General features: G+C 43.5%; 1 pseudogene; it reads right to left on the bottom strand.

Moving 5' to 3' along the window:
• The window catches only part of LOC138350725 (leukocyte elastase inhibitor-like), a 34,188-nt pseudogene that overhangs the window by 1,300 nt on the left and 11,486 nt on the right, over window positions 1-21,402 (bottom strand).

The following is a 21,402-nucleotide window of genomic DNA, read 5'->3' on the forward strand; positions in this document are numbered from 1 at the left end:
GTTATAAGAGGTGGATGCCAGGACTGTTGTATTTATACAACAGGATTGCCAGGACTGTAGAAAATACAACAGTGGTGGCACGCACCACTGACCAGGGAAGACTGTAAATACTGGAGCTATACTCATAAAAAAGACCCACCCTAAATTTACAGAGTAACAAGCTTCGATACTTTATCTACGCTAAAATCCAGACCTCACCACAACACAAGATATCTGCATTTCTACCTCGCTTGATGACATCTTTTCTCCAGTGTTTGATTGGTATCCTTCCCCATTGTGTCCCTATTTCAACACCTATGTGTGATTGCTTCACCTTAACCACCTCATACAACTTCACCTCTTTCACATGTGTCTTTAGGATAAATTTTCACCTTGTATTTCTTACCTGAAAATGTTTCAGAATGGAACGAACCGGTGTATAAAATATACATTCATTAATGATCAGTTTCTTTACCATGAATTACGGTAAATTGACTGTTTTTCATAATTCCGAGAGAAATAAAATAGGAGAATAGAAAACTTATGAGATCAACAACGCTAGCAATGCCATCATATTTAACCAAATATGCTTAAATGAACGGCTGCTGCCCAAATACACACACACACACACACACGCACACACACACACACACACACATACAACACACACATACACACACACACACACACACACACACACACACACACCCTCGTAGCCTGGTGGATAGCGCGCAGGATTCGTAATTCTGTGGCGCGGGTTCGATTCCCGCACGAGGCAGAAACAAATGGGCAAAGTTTCTTTCACCCTGAATGCCCCTGTTACCTAGCAGTAAATAGGTACCTGGGAGTTAGTCAGCTGTCACGGGCTGCTTTCTGGGGTGTGTGTGTGGTGTGGGAAAAAAAAAAAAGTAGTTAGTAAACAGTTGATTGACAGTTGAGAGGCGGGCCGAAAGAGCAAAGCTCAACCCCCGTAAAAACACAACTAGTAAACACACACACATATATATATATATATATATATATATATATATATATATAATATATATATATATATATATATATATATATATATATATATATGTCGTACCTAGTAGCCAGAACGCACTTTTTGGCCTACTATTCATGGCCCGATTTGCCTAATAAGCCAAGTTTTCCTGAATTAATGTATTTTCTCTAATTTTTTTCTTATGAAATGATAAAGCTACCCATTTCATTATGTATGAGGTAAATTTTTTTCTATTGGAGTTAAAATTAACGTAGATATATGACCGAACCTAACCAACCCTACCTAACCTAACCTAATCTATCTTTATAGGTTAGGTTAAGTTAGGTAGCCGAAAAAGTTAGGTTAGGTTAGGTTAGGTAGGTTAGGTAGTCGAAAAACAATTAATTCATGAAAACTTGGCTTATTAGGCAAATCGGGCCTTGCATAGTAGGCTGAGAAGTGTGTTCTGGCTACTATTACGATATATATATATATATATGTCGTACCTAGTAGCCAGAACTCACTTCTCAGCCTACTATGCGAGGCCAGATTTGCCTAATAAGCCAAGTTTTCATGAATTAATTGTTTTTCGTCTACCTAACCTACCTAACCTAACCTAACCTAACTTTTTCTGCTACCTAACCTAACCTAACCTATTAAGATAGGTTAGGTTAGGTTAGGTAGGGTTGGTTAGGTTCGGTCATATATCTACGTTACTTTTAACTCCAATAAAAATAATTGACCTCATACGTAATGAAATGGGTAGCTTTATCATTTCATAAGAAAAAAATTAGAGAAAATATATTAATTCAGGAAAACTTGGCTTATTAGACAAATCAGGCCTTGCATAGTAGGCCGAGAAGTGCGTTCTGGCTACTAGGTACGACATATATATATATATATATATATATATATATATATATATATATATATATATACTATATATATATATATATATATATATATGTCGTACCTAGTAGCCAGAACTCACTTCTCAGCCTACTATTCAAGGCCCGATTTGCCTAATAAGCCAAGTTTTCCTGAATTAATATATTACTATAATTTTTTTCTTATGAAATGATAAAGCTGCCCTTTTCTCTATGTATGAGGTCAATTTTTTTTTATTGGAGTTAAATTAACGTAGATATATGACCGAACCTAACCAACCCTATCTAACCTAACCTAACCTATATTTATAGGTAAGGTTAGGTTAGGTAGCCAAAAAAGCTAGGTTAGGTTAGGTTAGGTAGGTTAGGTAGACGAAAAACATTAATTCATGAAAACTTGGCCTATTAGGCAAATCGGGCCTTGAATAGTAGGCTGAGAATGCGTTCTGGCTATTAGGTACGACATATATATATATATATATATATATATATATATAATATATATATATATATATATATATATCATAATATATATATATATATATATATATTCCTGAAGGAATTGGGGGACAAATTGATCAGCGCTATAAAAGACCAAAAACCAAAACCAAAAAAAAACGGCCAATCTACGCATGAAAAACAAGATGTAGAGACATTCATCTGTCTCTTGTAATAATTATTACACTAATTACTTGAATGTGAAGCAACTAAAGTCCCGTTAATCAAACTTAAAATTCAACCAACAAGAACAGCTGCAATAGATGCAGAATCCCACAGTGACAATAATGGTTAGAAAAGTAGTTGAAGAATTGGACGCATTAGTGAACACTGTGCATCTATATCCGCCACCAAGTAATGTTATTAAAACAAGACTAAAACCAGTGTGCTAAAACAGAAGAGGAAAAGAAAACGGGAGAACAGGAGGCAACCCCACCTCGATTTAAAACTTTGACCCAAATATCACAGTAACAAGGTGTCTGGGGAGTTTTTCATGAGTAGATTGGCCGTTTTTTTTTTTGGTTTTATAATAAGTTATCAATTGTATTTTCAGCTCCTTAATCTGTGAAAAACATGGAGGTATATTAACCTGTACAACAGGTAGAGTAGTGGCAGTTTTTGCTAGTGAGTCTGCCCTTTTCATTACCATTTATACCAATGTGACTTGGTATTCAATTTAGAGTGACTGACACCCATAGATTGTGTGCTTCGTTTCCTATATGTAGGATTTCTATGATGACTTGTATATTATCTCTGTGCTGGCTGGATAACAAAGCCTGGAACGAAGATTTAGAATCTGAATAAATGATGACATCATGTAAGTTATTCTTAATTGCATGCTCCAGTAAGCTTCATATTAGTTAATGTAAATTGCTGCCCCCACCAGTATCTCTTTCCTGATCAACTGATCCATCCTGTGAAGATATCAGTGGTTGTCGGTCTTGAGTTGCTTTCCATTTGTTGTTCTATGATTGCTTTGATCCTCTGAGAGTCACAAGCTGATTTTTTACCTGGTAGTCTTTCAATGATTATCTTTAAACTTGATTCTTCCCATGGAGGAGGCTGCCGAAAGTGTTGATATGGTCTAAATTCTCAATTGTTTCTAATGGTTTGTTTCAAGTACACTTTCTCTTGAATCGTAACCAGATTATCTTTCCATGCACTTGTTCTATATTGAAGATATCTGTGATTCGATCTGTGTATGCTATCTTTGATTGACAGTATGGGTGATGGTTCCAACAAGTTTTGTTGTTATAGTGGCTATTTCTTGTTTGATCCTGTTTTTCTAAGGCTGGTAAGTTGGTTTCCATTCTTAGATTCGTTCTACGCATCCATATAAGTGCACTCAGCATTGTTCTGAGGGCTTCAATTTGAGTTTCTCCCATTGGTTATCGCTAAGAGCAGGAGTAGCATAGTCAGTGAGTGACCTAACTTCTTGAACGAAGTACATTTTGAGTACTGGCAGAGTTGCACCATCTCTAAGACTTGTCTGGGAGCAGAAAGCTGAGTTTCTGGCTTTGGAACGTTGCCGAAGATATTCAATTTCCTCTAGTGATTTTCAACTGGATGTCTATTATGACTCCAAGATATTGAAAAGAGGTAACACACTCAATCTCTTGTTCTTATATTGCGAGTTTGATGTCTTGAGCTCTCATTTTTAACAACCATTGCTTGGGTTGTATTGTTGTTTATTTTCATTGCAATGCGTTCCGTTTCCTTCCTGATGATGTCTAGGCATTTTTGTGCATGGTTCTTGGCGCCTTTGCCATTCAAAGTCATCTGCATAGTTAAACAGTTTGGTCTTTGGTAACTTGAGCTTCATGAATTGTTCCATGAGACAGTTGAAGTGGAAGGGGCTTTAGCTTTTCTGTAAGCAACTTCCTTTGACAAAGGCAAGAGCGTGTCCTTTGATTTCATTATCCACCAGGCAGCACAATGTAGCTAGAGCATTAATTAGCTTGAAGACTTTTTGTAGATCCTGACAAATAAGGATTCACGGTTTTGTCATTGACTTGATCCAGGAGGGAGGTATGGTGGTTCCCACACCTTTTCTGTAAGCAAACATATTTTGGTGCTGTGGATTGGCTTTCCATTCAATTCGATTAAGAGCCATTCTTTCTGCAGTTTTGGACAGCTTGTTAATAAGATGGGTCTTGTATTTCCTGGGTCTTTACGTTTTGAATGGGAACTATAATTTTACTATTCCAAGAGAGTGGTCGAGTTCTTGTCACACATTCTCTGTTGATTAGATTCAAGAAGGCTTCTTCACTCTTTTCTCCTAGCTTGGCCAGCATGTTGTGTGTGATTTGGTCCTCGCCTGGAGCTGTGTTTTTAGTTTTCTTTGTAGCTCTTCTGAATTCTTTAAAGATTGAAAGGTTGGTGTAGTTCGTCAGGTATGGCTAAAGCATCGTCTATTTTTTTTTCCCCATCTTGCTGCTTGAAGTCTTTTTTGGTGAGTCAGAGTTGATTGTGGAAGTTTAGTGGAACTGGTTCTTGAAGCAAATAGATTTGCCTAGTTTTTCTGCTTCTTGGTCTGGATGACCATAATGGGGCGGAACAGGACGTAATTTTCTTTTGACTTTGTTGATCTGCCTCCGGATGTCGCTCAAGAATGTATGCTGATTTAACTTGGCACACCATAACTTGGCCATTTTTCTTCTCTGATTTTTTTCTGTTTCTTCATGCCTTGACCTCAGACAGCTGTAAGAAGTTCCAGATTAGCTTGGGTTCTGTCTCTTCTGAAGTTTTTTTTGTGCACAATTTAGTCTGTTATGAAGTTTTTTTTATCCTATTATTGTAACATCAATGGTCTTTATGTTGTTGGTTAATTGTTTTCTTTTTGCAGATGGAGTAATTTGTTGCTTAATGTATTGTATTTACTAAATCTTTTTCCATCTCTTCAGTGTTGTTAGGCGGGGTGTAGTTTCGGTGCCAAATTTCAAGAGATTCCTGATATTTCGTCCAATCTGCTTTGATATAGTCCCATCTGGGCTCGGGAGCTGGGGGGCTGGGAGGAAGTGCTATATTAATAACTGTTCTTGCAGCAAAGTGGTCACTAGTCAGTACATAGTCAAATGACCAATAACACAATAACCAAAGAGCAGAGCTTAACCCCCACAAGCACAACTAGGTGAATAGGTGAGTACAACTCATAAATACTGGTAGAGACAAACGTGAGGTCCAGCTACCTGCCACGAATATGGGTTGGTTCCGTTAAGTTAAGCAGACGGACTTCAATCACTTCATCCAAAAAGTGTTCAATATGTCTTTCATTGGCTTCGGTTCTTGGTGAATCAAGTAGCAATCCACTATAAGCGTTAAAGTCATCCGAGACGATAGTAGGTGTGGTGACCTCTATTAAAAGATTGCAGAGAGATCCATATCGTGTTCTCTATGGCTCCTTTATTCATTGAAGACGGACAGCATTGAATTCCTCATGGGGGATTAATTCTCATAATTTCGACGTCCTCACGTCCTTCACGTCCTTCACGTCCTCTTCGTTCACAGGTCTGTGATTGGAGTGGCATTAATATAATTTCTTACTAGTAGTGAAATGCCATTGGTGCCACCTTGTGCAACTGGGCAGTGGGAACCTTGATATCCTGGAATATTAATACTTCTTTCAGTCCTGGTAAGTGCTTCTTCACGTAAAATAATATCAAAGTTGTCCTTGAGAAGCACTGCTATGAGTGTTTGAGCTTTGCTTTTAAATCCTTGAAGGTTCCATTGTATAATATTGAGATTGATGTTATTGTCCGATATTCTGTATGAGTATCCATTGAATCCATCGTGGTTTCTAATGGGCTGATTTTCCCGACAGCTTGTGTCTTCTTGGCTGGAGTAGAGAATGCCATTGGGTGCTGAAACAATTCATTTTCGTCACCTTCTTCGACTTCGTCAACATTTTCCGGTAGGGCTTGTAGAAGTGTGGAGGGAAATAAGTTCAGTAGATTTTTTTTTACCTTTGTTGACATTTCCTTCTTTGAATGAGGGTTGGTCTGTCGCAGTGCTTGTTTATGCTTTACCAAGCATCATGCTGATGGTCTCTGTCAATGAGTCAATAATCATTACCACAGTGGTCACTTGATACTCCTTTGGCTGCCTTTCTTTTGTCAGGTGAGGAGACTCTGGGTTGGGTCGTGGTGTCTTTGCCATCCAGCTACTGGGGCATTTGATGACGTAGAAGTCATCATTCGTGCTTGAGATATCCTGGAGGAAATAGCAGGTGTATTAATGTTTTTACCCTGATCTATGCGATAGTTTTTTGCCTTGTGTAGTAGGGCTTGTTTTCTACAGTTGTTCGAGGCCCTGGTGTTCAGAATGGTGCATCATGGGTGCTCAAGACTCGGAACAGATTCGGACTTGCCGAGGAGTATTCATTGGCGTTTAACTGAGGGTCTGGTAGTTTGCTTCGTGGATTTGTGGCTTCGGGTTGCTGGGTAGATCTAAAGGTTTGGAGAGGAGATATGATTGCTTGGTAAAGATTAAGCCACCCAGGAGGTGGCACGGGTATGAATAGCCCGTAAGTGGTAGATTTGATTTTTTATTTTTAATGAATGTATACTGTGTGTTGAGGTCGCATTTAAATCGTCAGGTTGCTATCGCTGGGGAGGATACTGCTTGACAGTATTTATGAGCATGGCCACCTGCTAGAGACCTTTTTTTGACCAGAAAAGTGGCAGGGTTGATGGTTTCAGGGTGGTTACTGCAAGATTCAGGGACTCTTAAAGCTCTTCTGAGATCGTTGGTTGCTTGACATTCCAGGAGATAGTGAAGTAATGGCTTTTCTGTGATTATTTGGCAGCAGATGCATTCTCTCTATCTGGGTTCACTAATTTCCACAGTTGCATCTGTAACCTAGACGTAGTCTATATAACCGAACTGCTATTTCCCTGTGGATTTCTTTTGGGATATTTAGCCTGTCTAGGAATGAAGGAAATCTAATATATTTGCCTGAAACGCTATGCGTACTAGTGGCTTTAGGTATTATATGTACTAGCTCTTTCTTTAAATCCAACATTATGTTTGTAACTCATCTGTAATGTACGTACCTTTAGCTGAATAAAGAATCTGAATCTGAATCTGATACCTCCCAGTACCAGACTGGGAGGTCAGGTACATATAAGATGAAGTGAGGAGAAAGGCGAAAGTAAAAGGGTAGAGGTAAATTGAGGAGGTCAATAGAATAAGCATACAAATATAAATCAGGTGATAGGGTAATTAGAACTCAGGTGACTGTAATTGGTTGGGTGTTTTGGGCGGTGACATCACTGTAGGAATTTTCGTGTTCCGGTCTTGCTCGCACACATCATGGTGCATAGAGTGAATAGATCTGTAATTTGGGTATTGATGGTGGGTTGTTCTTCATTTATGTCTAGAGCTTCAAGAATTTGTAACCCTTCTTTCCTTTTGGGCTTTTTCTATTATGCATATGTTCTTATTCAGCATTTCTCTTGTTAGGGTGATATTATGGGCTTATCTCATGTGATTTTTAAGGGCACCTGTCTGAAGCTGACAGGCTAAACGCCTCATAAGCTTGGTCGACATCAAACCTATGTACTTAGATTGAAGATTAAATCCTACATGGAGACAAGTGCACATATATACCACATTCTGCTGCAGCAAATGACACCCAGCTGCTTTGGGCTATTTTTAATGAGGAGATCAGTGGTCTTCATTCAATAGTATATAATGATGTTTATGTTTTGGTTATGGGTTGTACTTTTTACTTATTTACAGACTATTTCTGTCATTATTCTTTACTCATTCTTGTGCATGGCGGATTTGTAATATAATTTTAGTGGAGGTGTTGTGGTTTCTGGTTTGGTTCAGGATTGTACCACTGGTCCAATTGGCGTCTTGTAATGGTGTTGATATCATGGTTTATAGCCATTCTTTACCAATACTTAGTTATCCTTTCAAACTTCTTACTCACTTTGCTCCTTTCAGAGCAGTGGGTGAGGGCTGGACGACTATATGCTTTGAAAAAAAGACGCTTTATATCTTTGGGGGCACTCCCACCCTTCAGGCATAATCCTATGTTTGTAGGCTTGGTATATATGCTGGTACTTAGAGATGCTTCTATGTTTGTTATGAACACATCCAGGAACAGCAGACCGTAATTGTTACTATTCTCATGGGTGAAACAAAGTCCTGACATTCTCTCTAGAGTACTTTTTGGATCAATTAGTTCTTCTCGGTCTTTTACTATTACAATATGTCATCGACATAACGGCAATAAGGAGGCAACGGTTTGTGTCTCATATTGAAAACTCTGTCCTCGATGGTGCCCATGTACAAGTTAGCAAAAGGCACTGATGGGGAGGAGCCCATTGCTACTGTTTCCTTGCTGGCTGATGATAGGAGCTCCGTTGTGCATGTTTCGAGTAGATTCATCTGGTGTGACTCCAGTATGTCTAATTTGGGGGTGCTCTCGTCTCTGTATACTCTGTCCAGTATCATTTCTATGGTGGTGTCGACCGGGTCGTTGGTAAATAGAGATTCGACGTCCATTGAAGCAATAATTCCTTCGGGTTGTGTAGTCCTGGTTATCTATTGGAAATCTGCTAATGATTGAAGTTCTACAGTTGCGTGGAGAGTATGGAGTTAGGAGTTCGTTTAGTCGTTAGAAAAGGTGGAAGGTTGGAGGTGGTATCAACCCCAACCTTACCAGCACTATACTACCTCCAGGCCGTCCCGACCACACTCCTAGTACTGTCAGCAAAAGATGCCGATACCGGCCAAGGAACATAATGGGACATCGGAGGAGACGTGACAGCGAACATAATGAGGCAACGAAGGGGGAAGGACGTGACAGGGAACCTAATGAGACAATGGAGCAGCCTTGACGGGGAACATAATGGAACATAATGAGACAATAGAGGGGGGGGGGGGTGACAGACAACATAATGAGACAATGGAGGGGAGGGTGACAGGGAACATAATGAGACAATGGAGGGGGGGGGGTGACAGGGAACATAATGAGACAATGGAGCAGCCTTGACGGGGAACATAATGGAACATAATGAGACAATGGAGCAGCCTTGACGGGGAACATAATGGAACATAATGAGACAATGGATCGTGACAGGGAACATAATGAGACAAAGGAGGAGCCTTGACGGGGAACATATGAACAATGGAGGGGGGGGGGCGGTTGACAGGGAACATAATGAGACAATGGAAGGGAGGGGACATAACAGGAAACATATTGAGACAACGAAGGGGAAGTGACGAGGAACATAATGAGACACCGGAGGGGACGTGATAGGGAAAATAATAAGACAACGGGGGGGGGAGGACGGTGACAGGGAAACATAATGAGACAACGGAGGGGACGTGACAGGAACCATAATGAGACAACGGAGGGGACGTGACAGGAAATATATTGAGACAACGGAGGAACGTGACAGTGGAACATATTGAGACAGCGGAGGGGACGTGACAGGGAACATAGTGAGACAAGGGAGGGGACGTGACAGGGAACATATTGAGACAACGGAGGGGCACGTGACAGGGCAACATAGTGCGACAGCGGAGGGGACGTGACAGGGAACATAGTGAGACAGCGAGGGGACATGACAGGGAACATAGTGAGACAGCGGAGGGACGTGACAGAGAACATAGTGAGACAGCGGAGGGGACATGACAGGGAACTGTGGACAACGGAGAGGACGTGACAGGGAACATATGAGACAACGGAGGGGACGTGACGGGAACATAGTGAGACAACGGAGGGGGACGTGACAGGGGAACATAGTGAGACAACGGAGGGGACGTGACAGGGAACATAGTGAGACAGCGGAGGGGACGTGACAGGGAACATAGTGAGACAGCGGAGGGGGACATGACAGGGAACATAGTGAGACAGCGGAGGGGACGTGACAGAGAACATAGTGAGACAGCGGAGGGGACAGTGACAGGGAACATAGTGAGACAACGGAGGGGGACGTGACAGGGAACATATTGAGACAACGGAGGGGACAGTGACAGGAACATATTGAGACAACGGAGGGGACGTGACAGGGAACATATTGAGACAGCGGAGGGGACGTGACAGGGAACATATTGAGACAGCGGAGGGGACGTGACGGGGAACATAGTGAGACAGCGGAGGGGACGTGACAGGGAACATAGTGAGACAGCGGACGGGACGTGACAGGGAACATATTGAGACAGCGGAGGGGGACGTGACAGGGAACATATTGAGACAGCGGAGGGGACGTGACAGGGAACATAGTGAGACAGCGGAGGGGACGTGACAGGGAACATAGTGAGACAGCGGAGGGGACGTGACAGGGGAACATAGTGAGACAGCGGAGGGGACGTGACAGGGAACTATTGAGACAGCGGAGGGGACGTGACAGGGAACATAGTGAGACGCGGAGGGGACGTGACAGGGAACATATTGAGACAGCGGAGGGGACGTGAACAGGGGAACATAGTGAGACAGCGGAGGGGACGTGACAGGGAACATATTGAGACAGCGAGGGACGTGACAGGGAACATAGTGAGAACAGCGGAGGGGACGTGACAGGGAACATAGTGAGACACGGAGGGGACGTGACAGGGAACATAGTGAGACAACGGAGGGGGACGTGACAGGGAACATATTGAGACAACGGAGGGGACATGACAGGGAACATATTGAGACAACGGAGGGGACATGACAGAGAACATATTGAGACAACGGAGGGGACATGACAGGGAACATAGTGAGACAGCGGAGGGGGACGTGACAGGGAACATATTGAGACAACGGAGGGGACGTGACAGGGACATAGTGAGACAGCGGAGGGGACATGACAGGGAACATAGTGAGACGCGAGGGGACGTGACAGGGAACAATAGTGAGACAACGGAGGGGACGTGACAGGGAACATAGTGAGACAGCGGAGGGGACGTGAACAGGGAACATAGTGAGACAGCGGAGGGGACGTGACAGGGAACATAGTGAGACAACGGAGGGGAACGTGACAGGGACATAGTGAGACAGCGGACGGGGACGTGACAGGGAACATAGTGAGACAGCGGAGGGGACGTGACAGGGAACATAGTGAGACAGCGGAGGGGACGTGACAGGGAACATAGTGAGACAACGGAGGGGACGTGACAGGGAACATAGTGAGACAACGGAGGGGGACGTGACAGGGAACATAGTGAGACAACGGAGGGGACGTGACAGGGAACATAGTGAGAACAACGGATGGGACGTGACAGGGAACCATAGTGAGACAGCGGAGGGGACGATGACAGGGAACATAGTGAGACAACGGAGGGGACGTGACAGGAACATATGAGACAAACGGAGGGGACGTCGACAGGGAACATAATGAGACAACGGAGGGGACGTGACAGGGAACATAATGAGACAACGGAGGGGACGTGACAGGGAACATAGTGAAACAACGGAGGGGACGTGACAGGGAACATAGTGAGACAGCGGAGGGGACGTGACAGGGAACATAGTGAGACAACGGAGGGGACGTGACAGGGAACATAGTGAAACAACGGAGGGGACGTGACAGGGAACATATTGAGACAACGGAGGGGACGTGACAGGGAACATATTGAGACAACGGAGAGGACGTGACAGGGAACTGTTATGACCACACACATATGTATAATGTGTTCAAACCATATAGTAAAATAATAGTGTTATTTCTTATATCTGTATTCTTATATTTTTATATCTGTACTCTCATGTTGATATTACGCTAGCAGAAGCTAAATAATAATTGTGTATATTACAGTAGTATAAAGAATTAGATATACCTGAGGTATGACTAGGGATATACGGTAAAGTAAGTGGTGAACACCGGTCGACCAGATAACTACTGGTAATCCTCCTAAATTCCCCCCCCCCCCTTGGCGAGACGTCGAAGACCAGTGTTACCATATGTAAGAGAATAGACTTCCTTACGTGATTGTATATAAACTATGTTATATTCTAATGTACCTTGAGTTTGCTGTATATTCTCCTGTGGAGATTATTGTATATTATAATACGCACTTAGTAATGTGCGACGTAGAAGTTACAATTGGGTTTTTGAGCTTGTGTTATGTGAGAGGGGTGACTTGCCATGTTGGCAGCACAGTCGTTCTCGGCCGGCTCAGCTCTTGGTAAGTCATTACTCACCTGATTTCCTAGATAGGAGGACGTGTAGACGTCCAGCTGTAAGTTGTGTTATATACTGTTGTTGTTTTTTATTACTCGGGTATAGATAGGAGTAATGATTTTTGTGTAAATGGATCAGACTACCGCAGTCTACCGAGATATATCAGTTGTGTTAGGTGGTAGATGTTTTAGTGTTGAGATGGATATTGGAGGATCGTAGAGGCTTCTTATTGTGTTATAGTATTTTACTGAATACTCACCCACTACTTATTTATGTATAACACCTCCAACCTGTTACTTGGGTTAGTGTACCACTGCGCCGGGTTGGAGCCTGGTGTTAGCTAGTCCTAAGTATTAGCCGTTACAGATTTTGATTGCTGTGTTTTAAGTTCTTGAAGTTCATTTATGTGAATAATTGAGCTGTGTGCTGAAGTTCCTTGTTCTGATTACAGTATTAGTTGTATACTAATCTATATCAGTTGTATATAGAAAATATTAGTTCTTAGTGTTTTACGGTGACCAGTTTATATGTCCCAGTAAACTGGCGTTGTTTTAACCAGCCTTTTACACTTACCTCTAGACACTTATTGAAAATTGGCCAGGCTTTGGTTGGCCAGCGATGCTGTGGATCATGAGATCATGACAGAAACACAGAGACAACGGAGGGGACGTGACAGGGGTACACAATGAGACAACGGAGGGGACGTGACAGGGGTACACAATGAGACAACGGAGGGGACGTGACAGGGTTACACAATGAGACAACGGAGGGGACGTGACAGGGGTACACAATGAGACAACGGAGGGGACGTGACAGGGGTACACAATGAGACAACGGAGGGGACGTGACAGGGTTACACAATGAGACAACGGAGGGGACGTGACAGGGGTACACAATGAGACAACGGAGGGGACGTGAAGGGGGTACACAATGAGACAACGGAGGGGACGTGAAGGGGGTACACAATGAGACAACGGAGGGGACGTGAAGGGGGTACACAATGAGACAACGGAGGGGACGTGAAGGGGGTACACAATGAGACAACGGAGGGGACGTGAAGGGGGTACACAATGAGACAACGGAGGGGGAGGACGTGACAGTGAACATTAGGAACAGTGGAGTAATAATAAGGAGCATGTTGTAGAACATATGTGTTCGCGCTGAGCCCCAAATGTTGAACAAGACACACAGCATGTACAGCTTACCAGCACTACACCACCTCCGGGTCGTCCCAACGACTCTCCTGGTGGTGTCAGCTTAAGATGGTATCAAGAAACTAATTCAACTTTAACAGACATTTGACTCACCAGCTTCAGTTCTTCCTTGATTGTTTGCTCGAATTTAAACTTTGGAAGTTTAAGGACGACTTTCTGTGTTCTGAGTTTGGTGAGAGCATCCGTGAAAGTGTTGTGTGAGAGGCGTCGCAACATGGCGTCCAGGGGAGTAGTGGCGTCGTCGCCTGCCGTGGTGTAAGGCAGGAACACCAACATGGACGCCGCCTTCCCCTTGTACGGCATCTCCAGCACCGTCGCTCCCAGCTGACTCGAGTCTCCTGCGTCAAACAAACAACTGGTGTTCAGACTGTCGGCCACATCGTGCTAGCATCACGCTGGCATTATCTTTACAAATGATTAGGAAACAAAGTAAATATTTAACATTAAATAACAGGAAGGTCTGTCAGAAACAGAACTGCTTTCAGGTCTTCACACAACAAGATGGGGTACCAAGTGTGCAAAATAAATACTGGTTGGCATGGTAAGCATTGCAGATGAGGAAAAGATAAAGCCAGAGGGAAACAGATGCGACAAAAAACTATCAGAAACCCGCAGAAGAATTTTGTTATCAGCTAACTAAATTTTTCAAAAAGATTACATGAGACAAGAGATCTCACAACAATCTGGAAAGAGACAAAAGATGTGTATAAATGGAAATAGGCGAGAAACGTCATGTTATAGACATTAGGAATCATTAGTCCATATAAGATCCAACTCATTCATTCAACCTGACCCCTTAAAAAAACGTCGCATTTGGCCGTTTGCCCGTATGGCCGAATATGGACGTAATTTGAAAATAAAAAAAATTGAAAATAAATTTGGGATTTTTTTTTCAACAACAGTAAGTTAAGGGTCCTCTGATAGGTTAGGTGGGCAGGAAATTCTCATAAAGTTTCAAAACGTTATGAAAAACGTTAATGGAAAGTTACCTCTTCTAAGCTTGCCGAGTACGCCGGACGATTCAGAAAGAAAACGGAACAGTACTTCACTTTTGTGAGTCGATTTCATATCAAATTACGTCCAAATTTGGCCATAGCGCGCATACGAGCCAAAAGCGACGTTATTTTTAAGAGGACGGGTTACACACACACCTATATTGGCCCCTGGCTTTAACTGATATATATTAGTAGAGCACATATAGGTAGGTTGCAACGGATATAAGAATATCATTCATTTTCTTGCCCTTTAAAGTTGGAAGATGGCGAGGAATCCTTTGGATAAAAGTGACCTCCCTCATGTGTCTCATCAGGTGACTGGTGCGTGTGGTGTATCAGTTCCCTTATGTGTCTCACCAGGTGACTGGTGTGTGGTGTATCAACTCCCTCAAGTGTCGCATCAGGCGACAGGTGTGTGTGGTGTATCGACTCACTCCCTCATGTGTCTCACCAGGTGACTGGTGTGTGTGGTGTATCAACTCCCTCAGTGTCTCATCAGGTGACAGGTGTGTGTGGTGTATCACTCCCTCATGTGTCTCACAGGTGACTGGTGTGTGTGATGTATCAACTCCCTCATGTGTCTCATCAGGTGACTGGTGTGTGTGGTGTATCAACTCGTTTGTCTCATCAGGTGACTGGTGTGTGTGTGGTATACATCCGCATGTGTCTCATCAGGTGACTGGTGTGTGATGTATAACTTCATGTGTCTCATCAGGTGACTGGTGTGGTGGGGTGTATCATCTCCCTTATGTGTCTCATCATGTGACTGGTGCGTGTGGTGTATCAACTCCTTTATGTGTCTCATCAGGTGACTGGTGTGTGTGATGTATCAACCCCATGTGTCTCATCAGGTGACTGATGTGTGTGGTGTATCAACTCCCGCATGTGTCTCATCAGGTGACTGGTGTGTGTGTATCAACTCCTCATGTGTCTCATCAGGTGACTGGTGTGTGTGTGGTGTATCATCTCCCTATGTGTCTCATCATGTGACTGGTGCGTGTGGTGTATCAACTCCTCATGTGTCTCATCAGGTGACTGGTGTGTGTGATGTATCAACTCCCTCATGTGTCTCATCAGGTGACTGGTGTGTGGTGTATCAACTCCCGCATGTGTCTCATCAGGTGACTGGTGTGTGTGGTGTATCAACTCCCGCATGTGTCTCATCAGGTGACTGGTGTGTGGTGTATCAACTCTGTGTCTCATCAGGTGACTGGTGTGTGTGGTGTATCAACTCCCTCATGTGTCTCACTAGGTGACTTGTGTGTGTGTATCAACTCTCTCATGTGTCTCATCAGGTGACTGGAGTGTGTGGTGTATACACTCCCTCATGTGTCTCATGAGGTGACTGGTGTGTGTGGTGTATCAACTCTCTCGTGTGTCTCATCAGGAGACTGGTGTGTTGTGTATCCACTCCCTCATGTGTCTCATTAGGTGACTGGTGTGGGGTGTATACTCCTCATGTGTCTCATGAGGTGAAAGGAGTGTGTGGTGTGTATCAACTCCCTCGTGTGTCTCATCAGGTGACTGGTGTGTGTGTATCAACTCTCTCATGTGTCTCATCAGGTGACTGGTGTGTATGGTGTATCAACTCCCATGTGTCTCATCAGGTGACTGGTGTGTTGTGTATCTACACCCTCATGTGTCTCACAGGTGACTGGTGTGTGTGGTGTACAACTCCCTCATGTGTCTCATCAGGTGACTGGTGTGTGTGTGTGTGCTGTATCAACTCCCTCATGTGCTTCATCATGACTGGTTTGTGTGGTATATCAATCCCATGTCTCATCAGGTGACGGTGTGTGGTGATCAACTCCCTTGTGTCTCATCAGGTAACTGGTGTGTTGTGTATCAACTCCCTCATGTTCTCATCAGGTGACTGGTGTGTGTGGTGTATCAATCCTTCATGTGTCCATCAGGTGACTGTGTGTGTGGCGTATCTACTCCCTCATGTGTCTCATCAGGTGACTGGTGTGTATGTGTATAACTCCCGCATGTGTCTCATCAGTGACTGGTGTGTATGGTGTATATACTCCCGCATGTGTCTCATCAGGTGACTGGTGTGTATGGTGTATACTCCCGCATGTGTCTCATCAGGTGACTGGTGTGTATGGTGTATAACTCCCGCATGTGTCTCATCAGTGACTGGTGTATGTGGTTTATCAACACCGTCATGTGTATCATCAGGTGACTGGTGTGTGGTTTATTACTATCTCATGTGCTCATCAGGTGACAGGTGTGTGTGTATCAACTCCCGCATGTGTCTCATCCGGTGACTGTGTGTGTGGTGTATCAAGTCCCTCATGTGTCTCATCAGGTGACTGGTATGTATGGCGTATAAACTCCCTCATGTGTCTCATCAGGTGACTGGTGTGCGGTGTATCCATTCATCCATCCACCAACACACACATGAAAAGGATGTATTATTAGGGAAGGCAAGGATGGTTATTTAACACGGGTGGTACACCCATAAGGAGAGGCATGTGGTGGCTGTGTCCCCTTGTGTCCTCACCCAAATGACTTACAGAGACGTTAAAAGGAACTTTTTCAGCGTCAGAGTAGTTAGTAAATTGAATGCACTAGGAAGTGATGTGGTGGATTCTAACTCCATTCACAATTTCAAATGTAGATATGATGAAGCTCGAGAAGCTCAGGAATCTGTACATCAGAAGATTGACGGTTGAGACGCGTGACCAAAGAGGCAAAGCTCAATTCCTTCAACAAAATTAGGTGAGTACAACAAGGTGACAACTAGATGAGTACACACACACACGCATACACACGCACGCACACACACACACACACAGTGTGTGTGTGTGTGTATGTGCAGAGCAAGGAAGCAGAGAGTTATAGTGAGGGGTGAGACCTCAGAATGGCGGGAAGTCACCAGTGGAGTCCCACAGGGCTTTGTGCTTGGACCTGTTTCTGATATACGTAAATGATCTCCCAGAGGGTATAGACTCATTCCTCTCAATGTTTGCTGACGACGCCAAAATTATGAGAAGAATTAAGACAGAGGAAGACAGCTTGAGACTTCAAGAAGACCTGGACAAGCTGCAGGAATGGTCGAATAAATGGCTGTTAAAGTTTAACCCAAGCAAATGTAATGTAATGAAGATAGGAGTGGGAAGCAGAAGACCAGATACAAGGTATCACTTGGGAGATGAAATACTTCAAGAGTCAGAGAGAGAGAAAGACCTGGGGGTTGATATCACGCCAGACCTGTCCCCTGAAGCTCATATCAAGAGAATAACATCAGCAGCATATGCCAGGTTGGCTAACATAAGAACGGCCTTTAGAAACTTGTGTAAGGAATCTTTCAGAACATGATATACCACATATGTCAGATCAATCCTGGAGTATGCGGCTCCAGCATAGAGTCCATATCTAGTCAAGCATAAGACTAAACTGGAAAAGGTTCAAAGGTTTGCCACCAGACTAGTACCCGAGCTGAGAGGTATGAGCTACAAGGAGAGACTACGGGAATTGAACCTCAAACGTTGGAAGACAGAAGAGTTAGGGGGAACATGATCACCACATTCAAGATTCTCAAGGGAATCGACAGGGTTGATAAAGATAGGCTATTTAACACAAGGGGCACACGCACTAGGGGACACAGGTGGAAACTGAGTGCCCAAATGAGCCACAGAGATATTAGAAAGAACTTTTTTAGTGTCAGAGTGGTTGACAAATGGAATGCATTAGGAAGTGATGTGGTGGAGGCTGACTCCATACACAGTTTCAAGTGTAGATATGATAGAGCCCAATAGGCTCAGGAACCTGTACACCTGTTGATTGACGGTTGAGAGGCGGGACCAAAGAGCCAGAGCTCAACCCCCGCAAGCACAACTAGGTGAGTACACATACACACACACACAAGACACACACATAGCTGTCCTGTAGGTTGGTGCCGTGATAGCTGAGGAGACAGCTCTCTGGATCCATAATTCTAGGGTTCGAGCTCTATTCCCGGTGATGGCAGAAACAACTGGGCAGAGTTTCTTTCACCCTGATGCTCCTGTTACATAGCAGCAAATAGGTACCTGGGAGTTAGATAGCTGATACGGGCTGCTTCCTGGGTGTTTGTGTGCGGGGAAGGGGGGGGGAACAGTTGATTGATTGACAGTTGAGAGGCGGGTAGAAAAAGAGCAGCTTAACCCCCCAAGCTAGGTGAATACAAGTAGGTGAATACACATACACACACACACACACAAAACATGACAGAAACAATATGGCAGTTAACACTATAATTGAGAGGGAAACATCTGCTGCCTGTAGAAATCGATCCCCTCTGCTCTTCATGGGGAAACTTCAATCACGGAAAGATAGACTGGGAGAGCAAGGAAACATCATGGAGGGAAAGAAATAAGAACTAAATTATTGGACGACGATGAACTAGCGAGATTCGAACTAGTCTTCACTCTGAACGACTCCGACATAAGGGAAATCGGCTTAGAGACCCCTGTAGGAATAAGCGATCACAGTGTACTGACGTTTGAGTATCTGGTCGAAGAACGGTTAATGTGCTCAAGGAGGAGACCAGAAAACAAGAGGCCGGAATTCCGAGAGGGAAACTCTGCGGAGATTAGAAAATCCCTAACTGATTTAACGTGGGAAACAGAGTTCAGAGGAATGGCTGCCCAAGACATGATAGACTACATCAGGCAGAAGTATAAGGAGGGAGCAGACAAGTTTGTCCCAGTTTGTTTGTCTAACTCTTTGTTTCCTTTGGTATAGCCATGCACTACTCCAACTTATTATAGCACCCCCAATACCATGATCCCCTATCTTTTTAATCAGTCATTCATGTGGCACTGTATCAAAAGCTTTGCTAAAGTCAAGGTAACAACATCACAACCCTTACCATTATGTGGATGGGGAAGAGAATAGGTTGACTAGTGTGAACACATCCTAAATATATAAAAAAAAGTTTCTAAAACTGTTGGCATTCTTTCTAAGAACAGATATTATGTCCCTACCCTGATGACGCTCTATTACTCTCTCATCTATCCTTATCTCAATTGTGGTATTTGTTCTTGGGTTTCTACTACACAAAATCATTTACGTCCTCTAATTATTCAACACAAAGCTGCTATTAGAATACTATCTAATTCTGGCCCAAGACAGCACTCGGTACCCTACTCAAATCTTTGAATATGTTAGATATTAAGTCACTGCACATCCTCTCATGCGTAATCTATATATTTAAAACTCTGAACTGCAATGTCAATCCTGACCTTAGAAGCTTCCTAGAAGGTTGTAACACAACTCATGGGCATCACACCGAAACAAATACCTATTTGATATTCCAAGAGTGCGACTTAATCAAACTAGAAATGCTCTACAAATCAAGGGACCCAGAATGTGGAATGGTCTCCCCAATCATGTCAAAGGCTGTACCTCTCCCAACCAGTTTAAGAGTAAAACCAAGTGCTACTTAATTAACTCCATGTAACCTACCTTACCCCCTAAATGTCAACCCATGTCTTGCTTTTGTTAACAATGCTCTTTGTTCACCAATTTGTACAATTGCTTATTTCTGCCATGTTTCCCCCATTTTTACCTTTATTCCTTTTTTCAACACAATTTATACCTAATCCCAATTACTATTAAGTTTTAGTCTAAGTGTTGTTTTTCCCTACACCCTGCCCGAAACGCTATGCGTATTAGTGGCTTTAGGTATTGTATGTACTAGCTCTATCCAACATTATGTTTGTAAATCAACTATGTATATACTTTTCCTGAATAAAAATTTATTTATTTATTATTTATTGCTATCAACTGCCTTAACTATGCTGGAATAAAATAATAGCAATTTTTTTTAATTAACGGCTATTTGTAAAACCAAGTTTTGAATTATTTATTAATTAACTTTTTCAAGATGACGACGAATGGTATTTGCAATTATCGATTCAAGTAACTTTCCCACAATAGACGTAAGGCTAATTGGCCGATAGTTTGACGCAAATGATCTGTCTCCTTTTTTTTAAATTGGTACTGCATTAGCAACCTTTCACGACACTGCCCCCTCCCCGCTCAGCTCGTTGATGCAGTGAGGGCTTAGTGGGCTGCTGCTGGAGTGTGATGCTCCTTGGGACAGTCCTCTGTCATTTTATAGCCTTGTGCTCCTGCTGCCGTCCTCTCCAATTGTGCTGAGCACCTTTTCCTTTTCCTTCTGTTTCGTTTTTCTGCCCCCTCTTCTCCTATCTGCTTGCCGTTTCCTGGCGACCTTTTGCTTGTTTTGGTTCTTCCTTTGGACTTCTTCTATTTCGACGCCCGGGTGCATGGGGAAGCATACTCTTGGACCCGTAGAACTGTAGTACCCAACGTCGAGAGCGAGGGGAACCTTTTAGTGTCAATCCCCCTTTCGTCACTGAACCCGATCTCGACGGACTGTCGGTTCTTAAGATGGCGTTTGTGGGGCGTATACTCACGACGCACCCCTAGGAGGCCCCAGCATGATCGGCGATAGCTTCTTGTGGGGTGTCCTGCCTCTAATTGTGGCTCCATGGTGGGTGTGGGGGCACATTCGTGAATGAATGTTTCTTTTTCGTAACAACGATATCTACTGTTTCTGTTGTTTCTCCTTTACCTTCTCAGACTCGTGGGGTGGGCGACCAAGCAACCGAGTCAGTTTGTGTTGGAAGACCGGGCTCTGTAGCCTCCACTGCATTGGGCCCCGACCTTACTCCTCCTTTGGCCTCTCTGACTCCTCCCCTCGGCTCCCCTCCC

Source organism: Procambarus clarkii, chromosome 47 (genome assembly GCF_040958095.1).
Source record: "Procambarus clarkii isolate CNS0578487 chromosome 47, FALCON_Pclarkii_2.0, whole genome shotgun sequence".
In the NCBI taxonomy this organism is placed as follows: Eukaryota; Metazoa; Arthropoda; class Malacostraca; order Decapoda; family Cambaridae; genus Procambarus; species Procambarus clarkii.